General features: G+C 37.2%; 1 protein-coding gene across 4 annotated transcripts in view; it reads right to left on the bottom strand.

Annotated features, from left to right (window-relative positions):
- The window catches only part of LOC128878236 (zwei Ig domain protein zig-8-like), a 296,557-nt gene that overhangs the window by 206,184 nt on the left and 66,757 nt on the right, over window positions 1-23,616 (bottom strand). For all 4 annotated transcript variants that reach the window (XR_008457383.1, XM_054126519.1, XM_054126314.1 and 1 more), the window contains exon 2: window positions 2,212-2,314. The gene's annotated coding sequence lies outside the window, so the exon portion shown is untranslated. The remainder of the gene's footprint in view (window positions 1-2,211; window positions 2,315-23,616) is intronic.

Genomic DNA, 23,616 nt, shown 5'->3' on the forward strand with positions numbered 1-23,616 from the left:
ATTTTTCATTGAAATTTGTACATCTATTGAAATTATATCAAAAATTGGACCCATAAATATCTATACATACCAATTTTGTGTTTTATTTTATTATCTGTACTTTATTTTTTATTTTGCCTTCAGTAACACATATGCCAAATTTAATTAGAATTTTTATTGTGCAATCATACCTGCTAGACTTGCCAGATAAAAAATACACGTAGAAAATAAAATTCTTCGTACATTTTTGCAATACCTATTTCATATTGGCATGCATTACCAAAACATAAAATCAATTCATCACAGGCTGAAACTGTTCAGCAAATTGAGCGGTTAGAGCATCAATGACCACGGAACGCAATGTTTCAAACGGATTTCTAAGCAAAATACAGGAAACTCCAACGAGGAAACCGGATTTGATTGTCCGTTCTCTAGTGAAGCGATTTAGAGTTGGCAGCTAACGAATTTCAAAATCGATTCCCCGTACAGTGACCCTCCATTCAGCTTCGCGAGGCTGACGAACATTTAATAACTCCGTCACAAGTGCGATGAAAAATAAAGTTAGAAAAAAAAATCGAAGGGTTTAATTTGGTACCGGCAATATTCAAAGGTTCCTGGTTAAACGTATTTCACAGTTCCGCTGTAATTTAGATTAAAAACTGGGAACATATTTGGATTAAATTTTACCGGCAGCCAATTTTCCAGCAAATCAAGGCAAAGTGTCGAAACTGTATAAAAACTCTAAACTGGATTCTAACGAAATTAGTTTCGAACGAAATTCAGCTATGGGAATACTGTTGATAGGTTTACGATGAAATTCAATTGTGTGAAATGTTTCGACAGAGGAAAGTGTACTGGGCACGTAATGCAGAAATATTGCTGTGAAGTATTAAAAATATAGAATGTTAATGTAGCATATCGTATTAATTCTTGAATGTTAATGTAGCATATCGTATTAACTCTTGAATGTTAATGTAGCATATCGTATTAATTCTTGAATGTTAATATAAAATATCGTATATTTATATTATATTCTTCTATTATATTTTATTCATAAACATGGTATAGATTGATATAAATTATAATAATTATAACTTTCATCTCAGATTATATTCAAATAATATTAAATCGATAAAAGTTAATTTTTATTTAAATTGAAAGGTGGTCCAAATATTTAAGTGACATTTTTCGGTTTCACTGTTTTTATCATTGTTTAAGCTATCTGGAAACTCGATCAGCGTTTGAAAGTGTGGCATCTGTCAAATTCATTAAAATGAAACTATCGAACTAAATTACGGAAAAACCTGACGCGCTATTCAGAAATCGTTTTAATTGCCAACGCGTTAAGCCCGTTTGAATTAAAACCGGATCACATCTTTGTATACATCCGCGTTAGTTGATTATTTAATTGTCGAATCCTATCATCCGCGCGGAGCTCCCAGCAACTTGTTCAGAAACGTTTCACAAATTGCACGCACCGAAACTGGATTTTCTTTTTTGTCATCAACCAACGACTAATTACGTTTTTAATACAGACGGAACCCGACAATAGTCCACGATGGGAAATTGTCTGAGTTTCGAGGCGTATTTTTCATAGAAATGTTTGCGATTTTAGAAATTCCCTGTTGGTCCGACGTGCATATATATTCAACTTGAAATTATTATTCGTCATATCATTTAACTATATATTCGTAAATCTAGAGTGCTTTCGAAATTAAATTTCTGAGACGATGAATAATTAAACAGGGAGTTAATGCATGTATCTAGTGAAGTTGAGAAGCGCATTTATGTATCATTCTCGACGTTATTGGAACGATATATCGACACTGTACATTTCCGCGAGGGCAACTCGTAGATAAGCATCAAAAGATTAATGCCGAAACCCATTTGGCAATCGTTGCGAATTCGTTGTTTAAATTTATCACTTGGAACTAAAATCCTTGTTACGTGAGGATTCTGGCTGGAAGCTAGCTTCGAAGCACTATCAAAGTCTTAAAAAGAAGATGCTAAAAAATTAACAGGCTGAACTTAAATGGACCTATATCTTTCAGAAATATTTTTTCCATAAATAGTACAAATTGATGTAATTCAAACCTGATCAAATTTAAGTTCGATTTAATTTATTTAATGAAGATTTAATTAATCGACATGGGTCTTAATTTACATCAGAAAACAAACTTAGATCATCTTAGGATCCAAGGAGATTGTATTATTCAAACGTCGAGTACTTACAGTAGTGACGATCGTCGATATTCACATCGTGATTCTTGGAGCAGTAATCCAATTTACGCGATGCTGGTTCGTACTCTTCTTAGATGGAACAATTACCAAACACCTGTGAGAAAGTTTATTTGTTAATTAAGTCACACTAGGTTTACTCTAATTTATTCGAGTATTCATAATTAAGGATTCAATGGTTTTACGATAGATTGAGTTACAATTTTTGGTACTTCAAGTAAAACCGAATCAAACCAGTTCAAACATATTCTACACAACCAACGTAAACACGAAATTGAAAATAAAATTTGTCTTCGGATAAAATACGGCAAATTCTTCATAAATATAGAGATAAGCCAGGAAAATTCGATAATTTTCCTTGTTTTTAATTCTCCAATCCTCAATCCACCATTGATTTAAAGTGATCAGTACGCACGTCAGGCCCAAGTTAGGTGCAAGAGTTGCAACATCCATTTAAACACCACGTAGCCGTACAGAGGCTCTCGTATCTACCACTTGGACGTACGCAAGCTTAAACTGTTAGCATTTACCTCGATCAATCGACCGTCAAGCGTCGTTCACTTTCCATTAATTAGAGGAATCGCTGGCGATTTCAGGACCCTAATAAATACCATTTTAACGCATGATTTACGTCGTCGATAAATGTTGCGCTTCGTCATGGTCAAATATCTTGGTCTCGTCGTGAGAGAAATGAGAATTCCTTTAATGGCAATTGGCTTTTGAAATTCGAATCAGAAGATTCGCCGAGGCATTTGTTATTGATACACGTATTCGTATTTGCAATTCCTGAGTTTTAACATGTTTATCTTGATATTTGAGTAATCATGTTGCATGCTATTTTATTCCAATTTTCTTTCACACCTTTAATAGCAATTGACTTTGGAAATTCGAATTAGAAGATTCAGCAAGGCACTTGTTGTCCTGACACATTAAAAAACCTTTTGTTTGGCTTTTATTTGCAATTTTTGAGTTTTAACATGTTTATGTCGATATTTGAGTAATCATGTTGCATGCTATTTTATTCCAATTTTCCAAGAGAGAAAAAACAATAAAATTTCTCAACTTTATTTCCTCAACCCATTTCAACTAAATTTAATTTCATCGCATGAACAACATAAAGCTAAAAGAGCTGTAGAGGTATACGGATTGTTCGTACAGGCTGGAAAGAAGCCTGAATGGCCTCGGGTAATAATTTAAATAACTCTTCTCCGTTGTAAATGAGTTTGCGGCGACTTCGCTTTGAAAACAAATTGGACATTTATTGGACAAACAAAATAACAAAGGAATTCTCTTTGAGACAATTCCCCAACGGTAAGAAAAATAATCGAGTCGGGAGGGTGGAGTACACTCTGGGTCAAAAATTAAATCAGAGTTCTCCTTTATTGGACAGATTTCAACGTGGAGACTATAAGAAGATCAAAGTTGAGCAATATGTCAATGGTTCGTTTCAGTAAGAAATGCCACGATGTCAATCTTATCATTAAATCAACATTGAGACTGAGCTATGACATATTGTTAGAAAAGGCTCCAGGTTTTATAGTTAAATATACTTGATTGTTTTTCTTAAATAGTGCACAAATATTCATTATCAGTATCTTTCGACGTAGATTTTGTTGTTGTAAATTTATAGCATGTACATTCAAGTGAGACTTATTTACAACTTTTCTAAACATCCCAATATCTACAAGACCTAAAATTAATTAATTCGAACCATCGTATCCATATCGATTCCCCTCCTTATCGCAACTCGATTCATCCCCTAGATCGTCCCACCGAGGGTTCCAAGCCCGTAATAAATATTTTTTCATGTCCGGTCTCCATCACCGCGGCTATCTTTTCACTCGTGACAATGGTCTCGCGATAAAATCGCTCTGGGAACACCTTTCATGGGTCTCGTAACAAATTGCTTTCGCGAGGTCTCCGCGCTACTAGTCGTTTACGAACGATTGCGGTCCTCCGGTATAATACTCGTCCTTTACCGCGGTTAACAGGTAGTCACAGATGTCCCGATCGCGAGCGTGGTCAGCCAGCAGCCCCGTGAGTCTCTTTCCCTCTATTTTCATTTCGAACGCGTAACGCTCCCTTGTTTGTCTTCCCGGTAGCCGTCTGTCGAGAATATGCTTCGTCCTCGAGGGGTCGGCGACCTATCACGCACGGATGGGAAACAGTCTTTTCTGTTTTTCTACTTTCGTACGCACGATAACGCTGGAACGACATTCGACGGCCGTGGATAAAAAGAAAAATCGAATGGAGAAGCAGTAAGAAGCGTCTGATGGAAAAACACACCCCCTTGGCAACCGTACCCTCGCTAACTTATCGTTTTATGGCGTACAAGCGAAGGTCGCGTTGAAAAACAAGGGATTTCAGTGGTCGATCGTACTCCTGACCTTTGTCCGTGGATTTTTAGGGAGGTTTTATTGCGTTCCTTCTGTTTTGTGTTCTTGGATTTCATAAGGCTTTGTGGATTTAACTATGGAAACTTTTGGGGTTGGTGGAAGTGTTATATTAATGAAGGTAGCTCCAGGGTTGTGAAAAGGTAGATTCAAAGGGAGCCATGTCATGAGCAGGGTCTATGTATCGCTGAGGAAAGGTGTTCAACCATATTCGATTACAATAACCTGTAGTTATGGCTTCATCAGTTGACGCATTCTGTGCTTTTAATGTCAAGATCCTAAAGTAATAGATACCGATGCGCTGCTAGTGAGCTATCGATCCTCCTAGATCGTTAGTACCTACATAGAAAAAAACATCCGACTGTATTCGACTTCAAACAATAATTATTCTTATTGGAGATTCAATTATACCAATTCATATAGCAGAGATAAAACTAGAGTGTACCAATATTTATGTATGATTCGTTGAGCAAAATCATTTTATTGATAAAATTAAGATTTAAATTTACATTTAATGTATTTGTAACATGGCATGCAATTCATAAAATAGTATGTAATTGTTATGTATAAGTAACAATTCATACAAAAATACTAAAACAAACCACATGATTGATAATATTGGTGAAATTAAGATTTAATATATAATATTTGTAACATCGTACGAAATTTATACAATAGTATATAATTATTACGTACAATAATTCCTACGAAGAATAAAACTAACAAATCCTAAATAAAAAAAGTATGCTTCAAACGTCAAGTAAAAAATACAAGGCAAAATTATTCCCTCTATCAAACTTAATATTCCGCGATGAAAAGTTAAGGTTCCGAAAACAGTCAAGCGTGGAATAACATAATGCATTCCCCTGCGCGTGTAAATTTTAAATTTATTCATGGGGTGGGTATCAAAAGTAGGACCCACTCGATGTGTCGAGTACTCTAGCTAAGCTCCAGGGGTTTTACGACGCTGGATGCGAGCTACAACTTGTATCCAGTGTCGTTCCGAAAGTGATCCCCGCACCGGTGTCCCCTTTCGGCCAGTGGCACGATGACCAAAAATTAATGCGACCGACCGTAGTTGAACACGGGAGCATTTATTGCGCGGCCGAAACTTTCGGTGGAAAACCCGTATCTTCCAAGTCGTTAATATTTCATTAGGGAAACTCGGCTTTTTCCAAGTCGCGGCTGGGAGTTAATAACGAGTCCCGCGCTCGTCGCCACACATGCGCCACACTCGAGAACGGCCGGCTATATATTTCCACAGGTGGCCCCGCGCGCCTACAACCCGTTGCCATAACCCTATATTTCGATAATTCTGCCAGTAAATTATGTCAGCTGAACCGGCGTTCGAACGAAAACGAGCTGCGGCTAATAAATTGCCAATGAACGTGGTTTGTTCGGTGGAACGGAAACGGATTTTCCAAGCGTTGGTTTCGGTCCTTTACCGACTACCACTTCCAGGAGCCTTATTTGAAACAAAAGGAGATGCGAGGGGTCCCTCGAGTCAGAATTCAAATATCTTATTTGTTTTTAGGTTCAAATTGGACCAGAGTTCCTTTCTACTAGAAAGTTTCTAGAGAGTGTATTTGAAACTCGATAAGATAATTTATTGAAATGGAGGATTTATTATATTTATTTTAGAGAAAATTGTTCGTTTTGAAATGAATCTTTCTATAATAATATAAATAAATAAAATGAATCTAACGAAATAATAGCTCCAATTGATGATTAAATATTTTAATAGTAATACGAATCTTGGTAATCAGAATATCGACGTGCAGCATCAGCTAGCTATGCATATATTTTAGTGTCATAGTTAAATAGTGATATGGAACCGAGTGTGCAAGGCTAAGGCATTGAGTATACGCTCTTCTTAAATCATAGTACATGGTTTTTATTTTCTTGGTCATACACAATTTCTGAACTATTTTCTATCATTTTTCTTTTTCTCTATTACTTTCCCAACAAACATTCTTATTTCCAGCACACTCCTCTACAGGCTGGGATCAGGATAACTGTAATAACAAAACAACTCGATGGATACTTGTTACTCAGTGTCCATTCCCATCCTGAAAGGAATACCATGAATCTTGGTCATGCTACATGCGGTTTCAACTAAAATTAGTACCTCTTACGGTCACGCAAACAAAATGGCTCAATCCGAGGGACCCAACAGGTCGTTTCACTTGTGGTCGCACGTAAAATTACTATGACCTGTCGTAATAGATCTCCTGTACGCGTCTTGACTACGTTAGCGACTAACAAATACTCGCTATTTGCATTTGCGAACTCTCTAGCCGTTCCACTCGAAGAGAACGCTGGCTCTGATTCATTTTATGTAATTTAATTTAGTTTGAGCACGTGTAAGTGAGATTTTACATTAACGAGACTTTACATTAATTTTTTAACCGACTTCGAAAAGGAGGAGGCATGGTGTAAATCAATAATGAATAGAAACAAAAAATTAATACACTGTTAGATAAATATTTTTTTTTGTTAAGTTGACTGAACATAAACACGTATGACCACGTATACATATACATAAAATAAGTAAGTGAGATTTTACATTAATGAGACTTACATTATTAATTTTTTAACCGACTTCGAAAAGGAGGAGGCATGGTGTAAATCAATAATGAATAGAAACAAAAAATTAATACACTGTTAGATAAATATTTTTTTTTGTTAAGTTGACTGAACATAAACACGTATGACCACGTATACATGTACATAACATTTTTGGAAATAGACATGGTTGAATCTGTTTAAAATAACAGTACACTAATATATTAACGAAAATCCTGTAAGAAACAGGAATCCATCTTCTTGTACACTGTTAGATAAATATTACTTTTTGTAAGTGGATTCCATGTACAGGGTTGGAAATAATAAGCAAAACAGAGAAAACAGGTCACATATTTTCAACGTTGCACCTAACGGACGTATCACGAATCAAGAAAGTATCGAAAGTGGTCCAATTTAGACAACTTTCCTCCGCGTTCGAAACCGAAGTCTGTACTTGCGAGTGGTTCAATTAGCGAGGTAATGGAAGAAAACGACGTCGAAGTCGAACTCGCCCAACGGTCAGTTTGCGTCACAGGAAACGCGTCTAACTTTCGCATCAAAAGAAACGAAAATGCCCCAACTCCTTGATCTCGGTCAGGACGCGACGGAGCGAACGAACAGAAAGCAGGAGAAAGAAAAAGAGGAGAATCACCTTTCTACATTTTCTTTCTTCTGTCTCGTAACGAGAACCACGACGCAGGATTTTCTCATTTGCTTCCGTTAAATTGTCCAGCGATATCATCGTTGTTCCGTTCTTGTTGGGTAAATTTGCCCCCGACAGTTTCCCTTTACTTTCGCGACGATGAAAACCCTGGGAAACTCGCTTAACTAATTGATTATTTGACTTGCAAGATTCGCCATAGTCATTCACGGGTTCTAACTCCCGTTCCGACGTTTGGCTTGATGGTGATTCCTGATTACCCAGTAGTCTCCGCTGTTAAACAAGCGACGGAACGAACGCTGCGACACTCTTCAGAAATGGGGACAAAGGGGATCCTGATGAGAACGGCTTACGAGCTAAAGTTGAACAGTACTTTTCCTAAAAACTTGGAAATTAAGTTGGATAGTGTCGTGGACCAGCTGCTGCGACAGTCTCTACCCTGCGGGGTAAATGATGAAACATCCTTGTGTGTGAAACACTTTGGAAGAATACTCTGTGTAAGGTGGGAATTATTTCGGAGACTATCCGAGCTGACAAGAACTCACTTTGGTAGGTGAATTAGAGGAAATACGGTAAATAAAAATTGGAATATATGTGGGATTTTTAATGAGGATGAGGGGGAGGTGAATAAAGCTAGTATTAAACAGAACGAAAAATATTTAATAACACTTTGGAAGAATACTCTGTGTACGGTGGGCATTATTTCGGAAACTATCTGAGCTGACAAGAACTCACTTTGGTAGGTGAATTAAAGGAAATACGGTAAATAAAAATTGGAATATATGTGGGATTTTTAATGAGGATGAGGGGGAGGTGAATAAAGCTAGTATTAAACAGAACGAAAAATATTTAATAACGCTTTGGAAGAATACTCTGTGTACGGTGGGAATTATTTCGGAAACTATCTGAGCTGACAAGAACTCACTTTGGTAGGTGAATTAAAGGAAATACGGTAAATAAAAATTGGAATATATGTGGGATTCTATTTTTAGTAAGGATGAGGGGGAGGCGAATAAAGCCAGTATTAAACAGAACGAAAAATGTTTAATTAAAGTAACGAATAAAAATAACGGTATTTCTCGATTGCTCGCGATCGACTGGCTGTCGTCTTCCGATTGTTCCCTCGATCAACCGTCCTTAGGACATTCGCCCTCTCACACACATTCTTACATTCTGCAGTCTTTCCATTCACGCTGCATGCACTCTTACATCACTACACTCATCCTTCATATATTTAACAGATATTATTATTGTATTAAGAATTATTTTAACCTCTATTAGAGGCGTAAGAAATTCCTTATTTTCAGAGTTGTAATCAGAGATACACAGAGTAAAGAACAGTTTGAATTATAGAAGGGTGTGAATTAATTATCATGACTACTTCATTGTGGTCTAAATATATTTCATATAATTAACAATTACTTCAGACACTAGCAGAAACCACGCTCTACATTTCCTATTACTAAAACCACAAACAAGACGTACAAATTCGTTAGTCCAAGAGATCGATCGCGTTAACGATATCACCTCGATTGCAGCATTTAGCTTGCACTGTTTGTTAATCAGTCCATCCATACGAGATGAGAAACCTGGCACTGCTTTCGCGATCGATCCAGGTCGAAATGGACTTGGGAACGATTGTGGCTTTCTCTCGCATTCCCTATCTCCAATGGGGACCAAGTAACACGTCTGAAGTGCGATTCGAGATACACTAATAGTTCCAAGCTCGCAGCAGATCGATCCAGTGTTAGTTACAGGCAGACTGCTGGCAGAAAGGAGTAGTCGGGGTTAGAAGCACAATTTCTTGCGAATTAAGAATTTTTCTCAGGAGCACTAGTTTCGAAATTCCAAAAGAAAAGTATTTGAAAAATACACATTGTACATTTTTTTAGAAAGAATTTTATTGTTCTTAAATAAGTGTTACACATTGTTGTCGGGTGTGCTAGTTTTCTTGTTTATTGAAACTTCTCATAAATTCCTGTTCTTCTTTTTATTTACATACGTGTGTTTTTTTTTCGTGTCAGCTGTTAGGAATTACACGAACGAATGTAATTAATTCGAAAATTATATTTTACGAACGAGTTCTCGACAGAAAAGAAAATAGAATTGATGGCAGGAGTCAAGTTTAGAATCTCCATTATATTCCAGCTGGACCTTTGTTAAACATGGATGTTTAAGGGTACGAAGATATTTGCATAACTATGACAACGCTCCATTATGTAGACCTTTCTGGAGTAATATTTAAACTCCGGCATTATTCTATTATGATTGAAATTAAATTCCATTGAAATAACCATAGGCGGTCGAGCGACCTGAAGGTCCTAGAGGACGATAATTATATATAATTTAAATTCTTAATACCTTCTTAGTATCTATTTATATTTTATCATTTCATAACATACTTCAAAATGTCGATTTTAAATTCACAAATAATCAGCTAGATAATTCATCAGATAATAATAATAAAATGTCTGTCAGAGAAATAAAACTGGGTAACCAACTAAATAAAAATAAAATAATATAGCCTGGTGCATTAAAAGATAAAGTATGAATATTTAAACGAACATTTCTTCATTTAAACAGGAAACAATTTTGCGTTATTAATAAAACGTAAATTGAAGCAAGAACGTACCATTTGTCTGATGAATAAAAGAAAAACTTCCATCAACGGTTAAAAGGAGATTTAGCTTGCGGACAAAAATAAAATACCCTGCACCGTTAAACGATAAAAAATCGATATTTTGTTGTTTAAACGGCGAAAGATTTTTCATTGTTAATATCAACAATGGTTTTCGCCCTCCCTGACAAATGAAATTTGACAGTTCGTTACCTCGAGTTCGCTGCTTATCGCGGAGCTCTCTGCTCGCAAAATTTCCTTTCTTTATGGGATCGAAAACTTGTAAAAGCGTGTCGCGAGGTGTTGATAACCATCGGGGATACGTTTCTCTTTCGGCGGAGCGGGCGGGAGAGGGGAGGGATAATTTCCAGAAACGGCGTAAGAAAGTTTTTCTTTCGCGCAGGGTCTCTTTCCTATGGTTATGAAGAGGAATAATTATCAAGCAATTTCAAACTGGAGCTTCGGCCTTTAAGCCCGTTAATTGCATTTTAATTTCTTCCATTTTTCGCTGGTAATAACGGCACGTCCTGAACGTTGCTGGAGGAAATACAACACTCCGATGGGAACGCCTCGTTCGTATCGGCGCGAGTGTACGAGAAAGTAACGAGTAAGATTTTGATACGTTTCCCTCGCGTGCATGCTTATCTTAGTAATGAGTCTCGAGAGGGTGCAGTAATATATTCGGAATTGAAGTTATCTTTCCTTAAATGCTCGTGCCGCAATGAGAGAAATAATATGATTACTCGGACGTTATCTACCACACCCAGAGAAAAGACTTGAGCCGTATATCGGGTGGAATAATCTTAATGTATTATTAACCGGTGAACAAACTCATTGGATGATAGATCTTAAATAAAATAATAAAACGATGCGGAGAATTTTGCAAGCATTGGAGGCGGAGATATAAATAAATTGAAAATAGGTTGCAAGCTTTAATTTAGATTTCATTATGTACCTTTAATAATGCGATATACTCGGAAACCAATTTTATATAATATATACTAAACACCACCTATTGGAAATTATGTAAAATATTAACAGAAAACAACACTAACTGTACTATTGTAACGAGTGTTGTCTTCTGTTAATATTTTGAATAATTCTCAATTTATGTTTCGTTGGAAAATTACTCTATTTTAGTATACCACTAATAAAGGAATTGTAATGTTCCACTTAAGACACTGCATGGCCTAGAATGAGCAACTCGCTAACAAATTTTATTCAACTAAAATAAAATATAGGAAAAACACAACATGGTATATAAATCATATAAAATATCAAAAAAAATATATATCTAAGATTTGAATTTAAGATTCTCAAATGAATCATACTAGCATCGAAACTACAGTTAGGTATCGACAACAGGATTAAATTATAAATAAAATGGTGTTTCAAAAGAAATTAAAATAAAAGTTCTGTTGATGTAAGGCTTCATAGTAATTAGTTCTAAGAACAGTATTTCACGCCAGGTATCAGGCTAAACAAGGACTTAACGAAGTGAACAAGAAATAATGAGTGGCCGGTATACGAGTTAAATTAGCCTAGTTTTAGCCTCTTTCACGGACCGCTGGCTCAGTCATTCGATCGCAATCTGTATGGTCCGCTGACCGAGGAAGCGGACTTACGGTGAAACACTCTCATTTATAACTTTTAATTGAGTGGGAAACTTTCGAGGCCACGCTGGGGCCAATCGTTGCAATGTGAAACGTTACTCGACCAGAATTGTTAGACTTCGATCAAATATCGACCGTGGCCACAACCGAAATTCCGTGCAATTTTACGCTTATAATTTATTATCAAGAAAATCTCCGCAGCATGGATTTAAATATTCCATTTTCTTATGATAAATGTACCAGGCTAAATGAGACCAGGTCGATGACGAAAACGTGATAATTCTCTGTGTGTAGATTTACTAATTATTAGGCAACAGATATTAATTCTGTGCCTTTGCATTCAATCGTTTATAACTGTAGTTCAAGTACAAATATTTAGTCACCGTTCTATTAGGTTAAATTGGCAATCTTTATAATAATAAAACACACACGGATTACTTCTGTGTCATCCAAATATTGTAAATATACCTACTCTTATTTAAATAGAATAGTAGAGTTCACGTTCACGAATCAAAGTTAAAAATTAATTAAAAGTTCATGGATATTGGTAAACCTATCGTCGACATGCAATTTTATTCGAAAATTCTCCAATTATTGAAAATTCTTCCATTTCGCTGAAGTTTTTAAACAAATCGGGTGTACCGGCTCGGATACTTGTCATTTAGGTCAATTAACAATTTCTGAGCGCGCTAATGATCGCTGGACGTGGCGAATACGTGAAGTAATGGTCACAACCGAAGCAGGCTTTCTGCTGATTTTGTCTCGCGAGAGTGACTTCCGGATGGTAAATTCGTGTTGTTCGTTCGGGGCAATTTGTGTTAAGCCGACTTGGCTCCGTCCCTGTGGATGATATATCAGCTGGCTCCAATCTACAGCAAGCCAGTAGCACGTTTTTTATGGAAATACGGAAGATAGATAGACAATTCATCTGTTACGCTGATGTGATGTAATAGAGGCTGTACAAAAATTCTCCCGAAATTCTAGCTCTCATAAAAAAGGAATATTATATGATGGAGCGAAAACACCGGTTTCTAGAGTGTCTTATTATTATTAAAAACGTAGTTAGGCAAAATTGAGATTTTGAAAGCAAGAACAAAATTTGATAGAAAATTGTAAAAATTGAAAACAGTTATTATTCTTTCATAAATTCGTGATCCAACCTCATGTCAAAATATCTGAAGTGCCACACGTACATCGCAAACGTTAATGGCTAAAAATTATTTTTAAGTAGCTCTAATATTTAAATATACTTCTGTTTAATTATCACTTGAATACAGTGCATCCAGTAATAAATTAACGACTGACATGACGATATGGAAATAAGTGCCATCCTATTCTTAGCAAATGATTCAAGTGATTCTTTCATATCGATGTTTCCGATAGCCAATTAGGAGTAACAAGATGTCTATGAAACAAAAGGAGATGAATTAACTATCTCGGTTAAGAGTTATTATAAGTTTCGTTGCGCAAATCGAATCCGAGATGTTTCGAAGTTTCATCGCCAATAAAAAACAACATAATCGATCTATATCCTTTTAGGAAGGTATCGAAACATTATAAAAATAATTCAAACTCAAATTGTTCAACAACAATTCAAAAAGAAACATGAGTTTTAATTGTCTTTAAAGTTACTACAAGACAGGAATCATCTAATGGGAGACAAAAGAATAAAATAATGAATTTCATATGAGAAAGAAATAAAAGAAATTGATGACAGATCAGTTGTCGCACATCCGTGGCTATTTATCTTATAAATCCAACCGCATTGAAATCATTCACGCGCATATTTCACGGGAATATGAAAAATTTCCGCACAATGCATCCAGCTTTTGCCACCCCTTTATCACGCGACTTTTAGCGTGTTTTATTTCAGTTTTGTATCACTCGATTACTTTACGTGCGATATAACTTTCATTATAAAATTCTCATGGAAATAATTAATTGGAATGTAATGTAATGGAAATAATTAATTGTATTTCGCGCCTCTTCCTTGAGATCATAATTGTAGTACCTCTCATTGTCCTCAGTGCCGCCACAAATTTTAAAGCTTAGGGAAAAATTGTTTCCCTATACTCCGCAGTCTCGTACGCCGTTCGCGCGTCCGCGACCAACTTCATTCTTTCGCTTTGTGTCAGTGTCTTCACACGTAGACTGAGAAACGAATTACAGAATATTATATTATGGGACGAAAAGATAGGAAGAGGACGTCGTCGATGGATGAGGATAAGGAGAACGACAGACTCTATCGAAAAATTCGTAGACTAGAGGAGAAATTGCATCGAAGGAAGGATGATCAGCGTAAGTCAGGAGGTAACCCCACTTCTTTGGTCCGTGGGATAAGAGACTCTTCGAAACAGAATTTTGTAAATTCTTGTTTCGAGTACTGTATCGACATCCGTCGATTCTGCCAGCGGCTGTGTCGTTGTGCAGAGTGCTTTGGCTCTTACCAAACGCACATCTCTCGTGTGACGAAAGAAAACAGTACATAAATTTAGGACAGCCGGGGTTTGTAACCTTTAAACGCGTCTTGGAGACGTGTGTGGCTTGTTTCATCAAATTTCACGTTGTTGATACAAAATGGAATAGACAGGTTATTGGAACTCGATTCGATGGTTTTCAGGTAAAAGTTCGGGGTCACGTAGTCGCTCACGCCATCGCCATAGTTCGAGACACTCGCTGGATCGTGAGATACCTCGGTCAGTATCTCGAGGACGCTCATCAGGAGGTCGACGCTCATCGAGTTATTCGAGAGATAATTTCGATTTTAGAGTTTTTGGTAGATTACGCTCTAGTTCTCGATACACATCGAGACAGTCGTCTGTTTCTCGGTCATTTAAATAAAGCGATCTCGATATCATTGAAGTTGGACAGTTCTTAGAAACTTGAGTTGCTGGAAAAATTAAGCGATATGGGGAGACTTCTCGCATCGGTGCACCGAGAGGATTCTCTGGCTCGTAAAGGGCTTATTCTAGCGAGTTTGAATTCGTCCTTGAAGAACACTCTCTCCGACACTTCGGTCGATGAGTGGCTTTTTGGTACGGATTTAGAAGAAAAAATAAAGACGGCTAAGAATTTGGAACGAATATCAAAGGATTTGAGACCTGTAAGAAAACTTCCGCAACAGAGTAATGCACAAAAGAAGACAAAAAACTGGAAGAGCCCGCCACGTCAACCGACGTTCAACAAATATCTAACGACGTCGAGCGGGCGTCATCATGCACCATCCAACAAGACGGAGACAAAGAAGTCTGCATACCGCAAAGGATCGAGTCATCAATACAGGGGACGTCGTTAATCTCATCGGAAGATGTAGGTAAACCAGCAGGGCGGTTAAGATTATTTGGTAAGGCTTGGTCAAAGGTAACCAAAGACTCGATTATCCATAAATGGGTTCAGGGTTTTGTGGTACCCTTCACGTCGTATCCGAGACAAGACCGGCCTCCGATCGAACCCACATGGTCCAACCACGAACATAGTTTAATCGAAAAACAAATTAATAAATTAATCTCTAAAGTGCCGGATAGTACATTCAGAATGATACTAAATCTTAAGAGTCTTAATGAGTTCATTCACGTTGAGCATTTTAAAATCGAAAACTGGAAGGTAGCAAAGAAATTAATTTGTCGCAATAATTTTATGGCAACGATAGACTTAAAGGACGCCTACTATTTGGTTCTAATCGAAAAGAAGTTCAGAAAATTTTTACGGTTCTTGTATAAGGGAGAACTATTTGAGTTCACCTGTTTACCGTTCGGCTTAAATGTAGCACCGTATGTTTTCACAAAATTATTGAAGCCGGTGGTAGCATACCTGAGAAAAAGGGGATTTACTTCTGTATTTTATCTCGATGACATCCTTGTTATCGATCAATCGTACGAGAAATGTCTTGACAATGTTCGCGAATCTGTAACACTTTTGCAGGACTTGGGATTTATAATTAATAAGGAAAAAAGTCGCGCGATTCCCACGCAACGGTGTAAATATTTGGGACTAATTTTTGATTCGGTAAAAATGTCCATAGAATTACCTAAGGACAAAGTTCTACGAACCGTCGAACTCACTCGGAAGTTCAGTACAACTACCCGGTGCAGTATAAGAGAATTCGCGGTTTTCGTAAGGACTTTAATTTCGCGTTGTCCGGCGTTGAAATATGGGATGGTGTATATAAGACGGTTCGAAAAGGTACGAGCTTGCGCGCGTGAAATTAATAATAATAATTTTAACGCACAAATGTTTATTCCAAGAGAGTTAAACGAGGATTTTACGTGGTGGGAAGATAATATCCGCTCCGCGAGTGCGCCAATAGATGAACCAGAATTCGAATTCGAAATATTTTCGGATGCTTCACGTACAGGGTGGGGCGTTTTCTGTAAAAACCGACGTTGTCACGGGTTTTGGAATACAGGTGATTTAAAATTACACATAAATGTCTTGGAACTTAAAGCGGCGTTTTTTGGATTAAAATGCTTCGCGAATGACGTACGACGAAGTAGTATTTTGTTAAGAATAGATAATACGACGGCAATCGCATACATAAATAAAAGGAAAGATAATCGTTATGAGGATCTTAGTGCACTGGCCAGGGAAATTTGGCAATGGTGCGAACGAAGAGAAATTTGGATTTGGCAGCGTATATACGTTCTAGTGAAAACGTCGAAGCCGATTACGAGTCACGGAGATTACAACCAGAAACTGAATTTGAGTTACCCAAGAGTGCATTTCAAAAGATCGTTAGATATTTTGGCATCCCACAAGTAGATTTGTTTGCAAGTAGAGTGAACGCGAAATGTAAACGTTATGTATCTTGGCAGAGGGATCCAGACTCGATCGGCATAGACGCTTTCACGTTAGGCTGGAAAAAATGGTTCTTTTACGCGTTCCTTCCCTTTTCAGTAATTCTAAGAATGTTGAGGAAAATAGAACGTGAAGAATCAATTGGCATAGTAGTGGTACCATACTGGGAAGCCCAGCCTTGGTTCCCTGTTTTTCTATCATTATTAGAGGAAGAACCGATTATTTTCCAGCCCAATATTAATTTAATTTGTTCTTCCGGCAGGGAGGAACATCCCTTGTGGCAACGGCTTACACTAATTGCCGCCAAATTATCGGGGAAGCGTTCATTAGGAGAAAGGTACCACTGGAATCGGTCAAGATATTGACAGCCTCATTATTAGAATCTTCGCTTCGCCAATATGAATCGGGCCTAAGAAAATGGTGGGAATTTTGCGCGGGGGAAGAAATTGACCCGTTTACAGGTTCCACAAGTGAGGTGTTGAAGTTTCTCACAGTGGAATTTGACAAAGGAGCCTCGCATAGCTCGTTAAATGGTTACAGATCGGCAATATCTTTAATATTGGGACCTCATTTAGGCCAAAATGAGTATATTCAGCGTTTTTTCAAAGGAGTCGCAAAATTAAGGCCAGCAGCACCGAGGTATGACTCGACCTGGGACCCCCGAATTGTGTTAAAATATTTATCGAAGTGGTATCCCAACGATGAGATTAGCTTAGAACGACTAACGCTCAAGCTTGTGACATTGTTGGCTTTAGTTACGGGACACCGTATGCAAACTCTGTCGTTAATTGATACGCGGAATATTTATAGATCAAGTCAGAATACGTTGGAAATTAAAATTCCCGATACCATTAAGACTTCGGGCCCGGGGAAAAAACAGCCAGTACTTAGACTTCCGTTCTATTTACAAGATAAGTCCGTATGCGCAGCTTCAACGTTGTGGTCCTATTTAGACAGAACCAAAGAACTACGTAGATCGGTAGTTAAATTATTTATATCATTTAAGAAACCACACAAAGTGGTGGGCACTCAAACTCTAAGCAGGTGGATAAAGAGCGTTTTGGCTAAAAGTGGCATAAATGTTAACACGTTTTTGGCTTATAATACGCGACACGCTGCTACATCAGCGGCAAAAAGACAAGGTGTGAACATTGATGTAATACGGAAAACGGCAGGTTGGTCGAAAGATTCCGAAACTTTCGCTCGTTTTTATGATCGTTGCGTTTCTTCAGAAACTGGACGATTTGCAGAGGCGGTGTTAGAATGTTAAGTCCTTTTACGAAAGGCAATTATTTTTAAAAGAATAGCATTGTATCTTGTTTTGAAAGTTCCTGGTTTGTTTATTTAAAAAAAAAAAAAATATTGGTAAAACACACATAAATATATGTTATCGTGTCAATTTGTTGCCGTAACTAACTTTAAACAACTACAATTATGATCTCAAGGAAGAGGCGCATCATACAATCATGATTGAACTTCACTTGGTAAGTTCGTTTAATCATTAATTATAAGTCCAACGTGTTCCAGTGACTCGAGTAATACGATTAAATTCAAGGAAGTTTTAATTAATTTAATAACCACCGTGATCCCGCGTTATCTGATGAAATGAGCTTCGGGATATTTTGTAATTGTAACATTTTTTATTAAACTGAACGTCCAGAAACGAGAAAGGTGTCCGTTCATTTTCTAGTTGGGAAAAATTATTTTAGAAAAAAACTCCAGATGTCATGGAGTTCAGATTATTGAAATGTCAAATATATTTTCAATTAAACACTCATGGATCTATTTCGACGAAACGACCGTCAGAATATTTGGAATCGTAACTTTTCATACATTTAATTAAACATGTAGAGATAAAAAAGTTGTCCGTTCCTTTTTTATTCAGAAAAATTATTATTAGAAAATCTTTAGGTGTGAAAGAGTTTTCATCAGAAATTTAGATTATTATAATATGAAATATGTTCTTAACAAAGCGATCAAAGCTTAACAAAGGTCTCTTCAATAATCAAAATTTCCGATAGCTTTCGGACATGATCAAAAATCTCCGCGATACGTATTGCCACGTTACCTTCACGCCGGTGCAGATTTTTTTAATTTGGTTCCCCGAAATGGCCTGTTTCCGCGCAATTCACGGGGACTTTGTGAAATTTGGCACAGACTCGGCCAGAGACAAATTTTTCTCAGACACCGAAATTTAATATCGACGGGAATCGCACGCTTTTAGCACTTTCAGAAACTTTCGCGCATATTCGCGGGAACGGCTGAGTCCTTTGGAATAAGTAATATTTGAAATAGAATTTCGCCAATGAAGAAGTTTGGCAATCTTGCACCACCGCCAGCATACGAGAAGATATACGCGGTTTCATTTAAATAGTTTTGGATAAATGAACGGGATTAGGAACGAAGGAAATCCTTGTGGGTCCTTGGAGCAGGATGAGCGAGCGCGATTTTCTTCCATTTTTCGATCCATTTCTTATTCCGAATTAATACATTGTAACCGTTTATGCGTTGTTCGTGTACCAATTATTATTATTACGGGTTACAAATTAATTTTAAGATTCGTTCTTTAATATAATATCACTATATCTATTACACTATTATGAGATATACGCTTTATATATATATATATATATAATATAGTATAGTGTAATAGATATAGTGATATTATATTAAATACCGAATGTAGGAATATATATTACTACACTGATTCTTGACTAAAATTTGTAACGTAAGTTAGTAATGATTACCTTATAGATACCCAGAAAGAGAGCGAGCTGGTTCGCGTTCGCGCTTATACGGCCCGTTTCTTGTTTTTTAATGAGATGTGTGATTTATATAATTCTATATTTGGATACTTATAAAATTAATAATGAAATTCAGTAAATTTAAATAAAATCACTGTTTCACCTCCTAAAATCATTGGCCTTAACAAAGACTTAATATTACTTCTTATAACTAACCTATATATGTACAACACATTCTTTAATGAGCCACAAATAATTCCTAAATAAACCACAAATTGAACCATCTCGAATGAATTTCCACCCATTCGAAACGTAAATGTATGAACGCATTCGAAACACGCCCAAATTCCGTCACCATTCACGGCCATAGAACGTCGTCGAGTACGTGCTAAACAGATGCAGGTACGCTCCAAGTGAAAGACCAATTCCAACCGGATGAAAATAATGCCGGTAACTAGATTTCCTTTTGGACGATATACGCGTGTACGGTATTTCCACGGAGAGGACGAGGAGACTGATGTCTTGAAAGCAGCCAGATTCCCAAGGACTCGGGCCAAGTAATCGTTTCAGAGCGTTTAAATAAATGACGTCGTTTGTACATCCCTCGAAGGACCTGCGTATAAATCGTGCACGATCTTCGTCCCACGAAAATGAAGGGGTCGGAGGGAGTGGGTTTCGCGTGGTCGACGAGGACGAGGAAGAACGAGGATAGATCGACGGAGAAGGAAGGAACGCGAGAGACGGAGGAGCCGCACGATTGTCATTTCCTCGTGAAATTGCATCTTTGGTTACTATGTCGGTCCACGGACTGGCCGTGTGCACCAGAACTCCGCAGTTTCCAGGACAATGTCGGATTTAGTTGGTGTATCTGGGATAAATGTCCCGTAGCTGGAACTAAACCCTTGCAATGGACGACGCTTCATTTCACAGTCATTCCCGAAATCTACGATATTTTTCATGAGGACCTCCACCGGGAAGATTTTGGTTAATTAATTTCTAGTTTCTTGGTGATTTGCCCGATGCGCGGGTGGCATTTGTTTTTAATTAAGTTTATCTGGGTCGAAGGGTGGGCAAAATTTTATTTTATGAAAATGTAACGTAGGGCTTCATTTAAGACGTTTATTCGACAGCATAGTTACTCCTTGCCCTTAGATTATATTTGTAATTATAGTTTTAATGCTTTCAGTAATGATACTTGAACGGGTTAAATAAACTGAAAATAAATTAAAATAAATAAGGCACTTGATAATAAAGCTCTTTCGTTTTCTGTACACTTCAAATAAGGTACTACTGTTGAATATTATTTTTAATATCTCTTGCAACGAGTGCATAAATATAATCGTTGTAGAGGCACATATATCCATCAGTATATATAAGAATATTTAATATATTGCATTCAAAACAAAATTAGAATACGTACAATGAGCAATTTGGAGCTTAACCTTCAGTTATACTCTTCCACAATTTATACTTCAAAAATTGTATACATACTTTTATTTCTAAATTATTTAACCCAGAACACATGTAAATTTAAACAATACTCCGACTTTCGTTTCCTCGGGAGAATTCGACGAAAAGTGAATTTCCTCGTGAGCATGAAACTTGCGTTAACGATTCGACATCCGATTCGAACGGGTAGTTTAACATTTCGGTAGTTAATTCCCGACCAGATCGTATTCAAAACTGTTCCGTCGTGATTGATCGTATCATGGTAGGTGGTCGTGTGCGATCGGTTTTTCCATACCTCGTTTTCAGTTACACCCGACTGGTTGGTTCGATCGCTGATAACGGAATCGGCTCGCGTTGGTCGACCGCGAAATCTTCGAACGCGACCCGCATTTGTCAAATCCCTCCACAATATAAATGACGGAATTCGTCCCTATGACGATAAGTGAATCCTGTTCACTTATTACCATGGAAACGAATTTTGTCATTTCTATTTTAGAGCGATTTGACAACTTCACGCGAATTCTGTTCATTTATCACCGTGGCTACCGAACATTTACGCGTTGAATTTGCACTACTTTAGGCATGTATTCTAAAAATCGTAAAATATATAACGAATGCTTTTATTCAATGTATTAGGTTGTCCGAAAACTTTCTTTCGTTTTATTAATAATTAATTCATACACAATATCTTATGTTTTATCTTACATTACAAAATTGTGTACAATTCATTTCGCTTAGATCGTCTATTTATATAAACACTGCCACAGAAAATAATTGAATGCAACTCACGAAAGAAACTTTTCGGACAACCTAGTATTATTTATCGTAACAATTTGTATGTTTGTGTAATTAATGTCTGTAGGCACTTTTGATTATGTTACGTATGTAAATGTGTATCTTTAAATTTATTTTCCTCAGTAATATTTGTTTTGTAACGTCTAAATAATTCGAGAGTGAAGATAATATATCGTTGAGTAGCTTCACATGAGACAGTACCATTTAATACTTTATTTTCATGTTTAACTATGAATTCTCTAAAACATATGCAATTATTTAAATTTACACTCATGAGTGAGCAAGCATGAGGTAACACCATTTAATGCTTCATTTTGACAATTAACTACAAATTCTATACAACATAAACATTTACTCGAATTATATAAACTTAATTCCTAAATATCTTCGATTTAAGATTCACAAAACATTTTATACTATTTCATGAAAACCTAACTGCAGAAGCGATTTGATACACCTTGTACATCACATCGAGCCTCAGCATCATTTACAGAACGATTCACCAGTGCTGCGACCAATTTTCGGTGGATATCGAATACGCATTACACAAGCGAATGCAGCCATATCTGCAGCCGATGTCTGCAGCCGCGAGTCTCCGGATTTTTTATCAGCCAGGATCGTGTACGCCCTATCTATTGTATATTGGACAAAAACGTACAAGGTGTGTCACGGCGCGACATATCATACCCTATCGGAAGTACAGGTGAACAAAAGAAGGACAAAATTCCCCGTCCTTTTCCGTTCAACGTAATTCGCATCCATCCGATCTCGTTCGTTCCTGCGAAACCATAAATCCGGGTCTCGATAAAGTCTACCCTACACTTTCCTCTTTACCAATCCCTCCTGTGTGGCCGCGGGCAACCACGCCGTGATCTTCCTGCGGTGTTCCACCCTCTCCTACTGTTTCAAACCCCATCCACGGACCATCTCATCCCCCTCTGTTTTCCTTTTGCCTTTGTTTATCCCTTTCGTCGCACTTGCCCATCCATTGCCGTCCTCGTCCTCTCGTTTCGTCGAGTCCTCCTTTTTCCAGGATCTTTATCTCCATTTTGAAGTACTCCGCCTCAATTTATTCGTTCCACCCTTCTGTTCGACGTTTCTCTTCTTTTTTTACCGTCGCCGTTAATACCCGCTATTATCGGTGGTTTTTCTCTGCTTGATCTGTAATTCTGTTCGTGAACTACTTGGAATGATCTTGTATTCGTTTTGTATTATCAGTGATAGCGTGTGATCGTTGTGGGGTTTTTTTGTGAGAAGTTCTTTAACAGATATGTATTTTGGGGAACTTAGATATGAAGAGTAAATCGATTTGGATGAAATTTGGTGTTCAAGGGTTTCTAAGTTCGCTGTACTTAAATAAATAAACATTTTTAGTAACCAGTGGACGATATTCTTTCTATTCGATACTGGTTGAATTAAATGTAGAATTTCAAACGATAGAATGATACTATATACTATACTGAATGACTAAAACCATATCTGAGTAGCAATTACAGCAAGTAAACGTCGTGAATAAATATTAACATTTCCTAACGTCTAATATTAACCCACCTACGACGAGCTCCATACATTTACATAGGGAGCTCAGTATAAATTTCTCACGCTCGTCCTGAATAGGTTAAAATCCTACTCGCTATACGCTTTTATTCGTTCTCAATGAATTATTCAAAAGAAATTTTGCCAATATTTGCTTGAGCCTCGTAACCTCTCTAATTGTAATGAACTATATTCATCGTTAAGTGAGCTGAAATTCGAGAGGCCATAAATT

The sequence above is a fragment of the Hylaeus volcanicus genome, chromosome 1, assembly GCF_026283585.1.
Source record: "Hylaeus volcanicus isolate JK05 chromosome 1, UHH_iyHylVolc1.0_haploid, whole genome shotgun sequence".
NCBI lineage: Eukaryota > Metazoa > Arthropoda > Insecta > Hymenoptera > Colletidae > Hylaeus > Hylaeus volcanicus.